The sequence below is a fragment of the Salvelinus fontinalis genome, chromosome 18, assembly GCF_029448725.1.
Source record: "Salvelinus fontinalis isolate EN_2023a chromosome 18, ASM2944872v1, whole genome shotgun sequence".
NCBI classification, from domain to species: domain Eukaryota; kingdom Metazoa; phylum Chordata; class Actinopteri; order Salmoniformes; family Salmonidae; genus Salvelinus; species Salvelinus fontinalis.
Window position 1 is genome coordinate 51171341 of NC_074682.1, and position 7312 is coordinate 51178652.

A 7312-nucleotide genomic window follows, 5' to 3' on the forward strand; every position below is an offset into this window, starting at 1 on the left:
CCCTGTAACACATAGCGTTGAGATTGCCAGCAATGACAACAAGCTTAGTCCGATGACGCTGTGACACACCTCCCCAGACCATGACGGACCCTCCACCTCAAAATCGATCCTGCTCCAGAGTACAGGCCTCGGTGTAATGCTCATTCCTTTGACGATAAACGTGAATCCGACCATCACCCCTGGTGAGACAAAACCGCGACTCGTCAATGAAGAGCACTTTTTGCCAGTTCTGTCTGGTCCAGTGACAGTGAGTTTGTGCCCATAGGCGACGTTGTTGCCGGTGATGTCTGGTGAGGACCTACCTTACAACAGGCCTACAAGCCCTCAGTCCAGCCTCTCTCAGCCTATAGCAAACAGTCTGAGCACTGACGGAGGGATTGTGCGTTCCTGGTGTAACTCGGGCAGTTGTTGTTGCCTTCCTGTACCTGTCCCGCAGGTGTGATGTTCGGATTTACCGATCCTGTGCAGGTGTTGTTACACGTGGTCTGCCACTGCAAGGATGATCAGCTGTCCATCCTGTCTCCCTGTAGCACTGTCTTAGGGGTCTCACAGTACGGACATTGCAATTTATTGCCCTGGCCACATCTGCAGTCCTCATGCCTCCTTGCAGCATGCCTAAGGCACGTTCACGCAGATGAGCAGGGACCCGGGGTGTTTTTCAGAGTCAGTAGAAAGGTCTCTTTAGTGTCCTAAGTTTTCATAACTGTGACCTTAATTGCCTACCGTCTGTAAGCTGTTAGTGTCTTAACGACTGTTCCACAGGTGCATGTTCATTAATTGTTCATTGTTCATTGAACAAGCATGGGAAACAGTGTTTAACACCTTTACAACGAAGATCTGTGAAGTTATTTGGATTTTTACAAATGATCTTTGAAAGACAGGGTCCTGAAAAAGGCACATTTCTTTTTTTGCTGAGTTTAGTTGAAGATCCCTGTCATAGGAGAACCGTTTTTGCTTCCAGGTAGAACACTTTTGCATTACATGTAGACCCCTCTGTGTAAAGGGTTCTACATGGAACTCAAAAGGTTCTACCTGGAACCAAAAGGGTTCTACCTGGAACCTAAAATGGTTCTTCAAAGGGTTATCCTAATGGGACAGCTGAAGAACCATGGTATCGGGTTCTACATAGCACCTTTTTTTCTAAGAGCGTAGTCATCCTCTGTGTTCCCCGATAGGAAAGTGTTGTTATGCGTCATGTGTGCCAATTGCTAACTAGCTAGACTATCACTAGTTAACAAATATCAAACAAGAACAGGGTTAACTTTGGAAAATCTGCCTCATTTACTAAAACCGCAGGCCGGTAGTTTGAGACTCTCTGATCTAGGCTAAGGATATTTAACTCGGCTAATGGTGTGTTCAGATGGTTCATGGGATTTCGTCTCTACCAGTCGATGAAGTCATAACTACCACATAAATGCATTTGATTGATTTTGAATTCAGAACCACTCTTCAATAAATGTGATTTGAGCTAAGCTACCTAATAAGAAGTTAATTTGCTTGCATTGACAATTTGTCAAATCATATTTTACATTTTAGCAGACGTTCTTATCCAGAGCAACTTACAGAAACAATTAGGTTGAAGTGCCTTGCTCAAGGGCACATTGGCCGATTATTCACCTAGTTGGCTCGGGGATTTGAACCAGTGCTCTTTTGGTTACTTCAACGTACTTAACCGCTAGGCTAGCTGCTGCCCATATAGACCATATAGGTCAAACTAGCTTAAAAAAAGTGAAAAATCGTGAAGTTGATTGATAATAATATTAAAATCTTACTGAAAGCTTATGTTAATTGGTTTGATTGTAATGGCTCCATTGGGTGAACTATCCCTTTAATATTATACAATTTAATTCAGTCTGTAATATCTTTCTCATTGCCATGTGGAATAAACAAAAATACAGTATTTCGATCATTCTCATTTTGTTATTATACTGTCCACCGATAAACAAATGTTTTAATTTACATACTATAATCTTGTGGATTTGAGTAGCAGCAATCTGATTGGTCAGTAAGAGGTGGATGGGTGCAGGACGTGAACAAGATAGATGAGTATAACCCTCGCAAGGCTGCCGGTCCTGACAGCATCCCTAGCCGCGTCCTCAGAGCATGCGCAGACCAGCTGGCTGGAGTGTTTACGGACATATTCAATCTCTCCCTATACCAGTCTGCTGTCCCCACTTGCTTCAAAATGTCCACCACTGTTCCTGTACCCAAGAAAGCAAAGGTAACTGAACTAAATGACTATCACCCCGTAGCACTCACTTCTGTCATCATGAAGTGCTTTGAGAGGTTAGTTAAGGAGGATCATATCACCTCCACCTTACCTGCAACCCCAGAACCACTTCAATTTTCTTACCGCCCCAATATATCCACAGACGATGCAATGGCCACCACACTGCACACTGCCCTGTCCCATCTGGACAAGAGGCATACCTATGTAAGAATGCTGTTCATTGACTACAGCTCAGCCTTCAACACCATAATACCCTCCAAACTCATCATTAAGCTCCAGGGTCCTGGGTCTGAACCCCGCCCTGTGCAACTGGGTCCTGGACTTCCTGAGGGGCCACCCCCAGGTGGTAAAGGTAGGAAGCAAGACCTCCACTTCGCTGATCCTAAACACAGAAGTCCCACATGGGTGCGTGCTCAGCCCCCTCCTGTACTCCCTGTTCACTCATGACTGCGTGGCCATGCCTGCCTCCAACTCAATCATCAAGTTTGCAGACGACACAACAGTAGTAGGCCTAATTACAACAATGATGAGACAGCCTACAGGGTGCCCTGGGAGAGTGGTGCAAGGAAAATAACCTCTTACTCAACGTCAACAAAACAAAGGAGCTGATCGTGGACTTCAGGAAACAGCAGGAGGCTGAAGAATTTGGCTTGGCCCCTAAAACCCTCACAAACATTTACAGATGAACAATTGAGAACATGCTGTTGGGCTCTATCACCGCCTGGTACGGCAACTGCACCGCCCGCAACCACAGGGCTCTCCAGAGGGTGGTGCGGTCTTCCCAATGCATAACCGGGAACAAATACCTGCTGTCCATGACACCTACAGCACCCGATGTCACAGGTAGGCTAAAAAGATCAAGAACAACAACCACCCGAGCCACTGCCTGTTCACACCGCTTCCATCCAGAAGGCGAGGTCAGTACAGGTGCATCAAAAGCTGGGACCCGAGAGACTGAAAAACAGCTTCTATCTCAAGGCCATCAGCCTGTTAAATAGCCATCACTAGCCGGCTTCCACCCGGTTACGCAACCCTGCACCTTAGAGGTTGCTGTCCTATACACATAGAATTGGAATCACCTACCACTATAATAATTGAACACTAGTCACTTTAATACATACTGCTTTACTCATCTAGCATCTAAATACTAATTGAGTGTATGTAAACTTCTGACCCACTGGGAATGTGATGAAAGAGTTTTAAACTGAAATAAATCATTCTCTCTACTATTATTCTGACATTTCGCAGTCTTAAAATAAGGTGTTGATCTTAACTGACCTAAAACAGGGAATTTTTACTAGGATTAAATGTCAGAAATGGTGAAAAACTGAGTTTAAATATATTTGGATAAGGTGTATGTAAACTTCCGACTTCAACTGTATATACTGTATTCTATTCTACTGTATTTTTGTCATTGCTCTATCTAATATTTATATATTTCTTAATTCCATTATTTTACTTTTAGATTTGTGTGTATTTCTGTGAATTGTTGGATACTACAGAACTGTTGGAGCCAGGAACACAAGCATTTCGCTACAGCCTGCTAAATAACATCTGCTAAATATGTGTATGTGACCAATACCATATGATTTGATTTCTAGCAGGGTTGATCTCTGAGTTTACCGAAGAGGCTCAAATGACCATCCCATGTCCAACTGGCCGCCCGTGTGACTGGCTACCCTCCCAGGGGGCAGTGGGGCCGTGGAGTGACTGACCTCCTATAGGTATTACACATTGATGTGTAATCATCGCTGATGGTTAACTGCTAGCTGCGTAATCACGGCAGCAAGGACACTGTCTCTTGAACCTATTTTGTGTACTGGATTACTATATAGACTTTGTAGCCATAAACTTGTTATTCCGCAGCGACCATGGATGACACATACCTGCAAAACAAACCCAGGGTGGGATATTTGAGTTTTGACATCTTGATTGGTCACCTTGACAGGATCAGATTATTGCAAGGTAAATGGCATGACAAATGGGTCAGTTTTTCTGCATTCTACACTGTGGTGGGTCCTGGTGAAGACATGAATCTACACTGTGGTAGGTCCTGGTGAAGACATGAATCTACACTGTGATGGGTCCTGGTGAAGACATGAATCTACACTGTGGTAGGTCCTGGTGAAGACATGAATCTACACTGTGGTTGGTCCTGGTGAAAACATGAATCTACACTGTGGTGGGTCCTGGTGAAAACATGAATCTACACTGTGGTGGGTCCTGGTGAAGACATGAATCTACACTGTGGTGGGTCCTGGTGAAGACATGAATCTACACTGTGGTGGGTCCTGGTGAAAACATGAATCTACACTGTGGTGGGTCCTGGTGAAAACATGAATCTACACTGTGGTAGATCCTGGTGAAAACATGAATCTACACTATGGTGGGTCCTGGTGAAGACATGAATCTACACTGTGGTGGGTCCTGGTGAAGACATGAATCTACACTGTGGTGGGTCCTGGTGAAGACATGAATCTACACTGTGGTGGGTCCTGGTGAAGACATGAATCTACACTGTGGTGGGTCCTGGTGAAGACATGAATCTACACTGTGGTTGGTCCTGGTGAAGACATGAATCTACACTGTGGTTGGTCCTGGTGAAGACATGAATCTACACTGTGGTAGGTCCTGGTGAAGACATGAATCTAGACTGTGATGGGTCCTGGTGAAGACATGAATCTAGTATACACTGTGGTGGGTCCTGGTGAAGACATGAATCTACACTGTGGTGGGTCCTGGTGAAGACATGAATCTAGACTGTGATGGGTCCTGGTGAAGACATGAATCTAGTATACACTGTGGTGGGTCCAGGTGAAGACATGAATCTACACTGTGGTGGGTCCAGGTGAAGACATGAATCTACACTGTGGTGGGTCCTGGTGAAGACATGAATCTACACTGTGGTTGGTCCTGGTGAAGACATGAATCTACACTGTGGTAGGTCCTGGTGAAGACATGAATCTAGACTGTGATGGGTCCTGGTGAAGACATGAATCTAGTATACACTGTGGTGGGTCCTGGTGAAGACATGAATCTACACTGTGGTGGGTCCTGGTGAAGACATGAATCTAGACTGTGATGGGTCCTGGTGAAGACATGAATCTAGTATACACTGTGGTGGGTCCTGGTGAAGACATGAATCTAGTATACACTGTGGTGGGTCCTGGTGAAGACATGAATCTAGTATACACTGTGGTGGGTCCAGGTGAAGACATGAATCTACACTGTGGTAGGTCCTGGTGAAGACATGAATCTACACTGTGATGGGTCCTGGTGAAGACATGAATCTACACTGTGGTAGGTCCTGGTGAAGACATGAATCTACACTGTGGTAGGTCCTGGTGAAAACATGAATCTACACTGTGGTGGGTCCTGGTGAAAACATGAATCTACACTGTGGTGGGTCCTGGTGAAGACATGAATCTACACTGTGGTGGGTCCTGGTGAAGACATGAATCTACACTGTGGTGGGTCCTGGTGAAAACATGAATCTACACTGTGGTGGGTCCTGGTGAAAACATGAATCTACACTGTGGTAGATCCTGGTGAAAACATGAATCTACACTATGGTGGGTCCTGGTGAAGACATGAATCTACACTGTGGTGGGTCCTGGTGAAGACATGAATCTACACTGTGGTGGGTCCTGGTGAAGACATGAATCTACACTGTGGTGGGTCCTGGTGAAGACATGAATCTACACTGTGGTGGGTCCTGGTGAAGACATGAATCTACACTGTGGTTGGTCCTGGTGAAGACATGAATCTACACTGTGGTTGGTCCTGGTGAAGACATGAATCTACACTGTGGTAGGTCCTGGTGAAGACATGAATCTAGACTGTGATGGGTCCTGGTGAAGACATGAATCTAGTATACACTGTGGTGGGTCCTGGTGAAGACATGAATCTACACTGTGGTGGGTCCTGGTGAAGACATGAATCTAGACTGTGATGGGTCCTGGTGAAGACATGAATCTAGTATACACTGTGGTGGGTCCAGGTGAAGACATGAATCTACACTGTGGTGGGTCCAGGTGAAGACATGAATCTACACTGTGGTGGGTCCTGGTGAAGACATGAATCTACACTGTGGTTGGTCCTGGTGAAGACATGAATCTACACTGTGGTAGGTCCTGGTGAAGACATGAATCTAGACTGTGATGGGTCCTGGTGAAGACATGAATCTAGTATACACTGTGGTGGGTCCTGGTGAAGACATGAATCTACACTGTGGTGGGTCCTGGTGAAGACATGAATCTAGACTGTGATGGGTCCTGGTGAAGACATGAATCTAGTATACACTGTGGTGGGTCCTGGTGAAGACATGAATCTAGTATACACTGTGGTGGGTCCTGGTGAAGACATGAATCTAGTATACACTGTGGTGGGTCCTGGTGAAGACATGAATCTACACTGTGGTGGGTCCTGGTGAAGACATGAATCTAGACTGTGGTGGGTCCTGGTGAAGACATGAATCTAGACTGTGATGGGTCCTGGTGAAGACATGAATCTAGTATACACTGTGGTGGGTCCTGGTGATGACATGAATCTACACTGTGGTGGGTCCTGGTGAAGACATGAATCTAGACTGTGATGGGTCCTGGTGAAGACATGAATCTAGTATACACTGTGGTGTGTCCAGGTGAAGACATGAATCTACACTGTGATGGGTCCAGGTGAAGACATGAATCTACACTGTGATGGGTCCTGGTGAAGACATGAATCTAGTATACACTGTGGTGTGTCCAGGTGAAGACATGAATCTATACTGTGGTGTGTCCAGGTGAAGACATGAATCTACACTGTGGTGTGTCCAGGTGAAGACATGAATCTACACTGTGGTGTGTCCAGGTGAAGACATGAATCTATACTGTGGTGTGTCCAGGTGAAGACATGAATCTACACTGTGGTGTGTCCAGGTGAAGACATGAATCTACACTGTGGTGTGTCCAGGTGAAGACATGAATCTATACTGTGGTGTGTCCAGGTGAAGACATGAATCTACACTGTGGTGTGTCCAGGTGAAGACATGTGTTTAAAGGCTCATTCTGTCAACAACAGGCTTATCAGTGAACCCTCAAT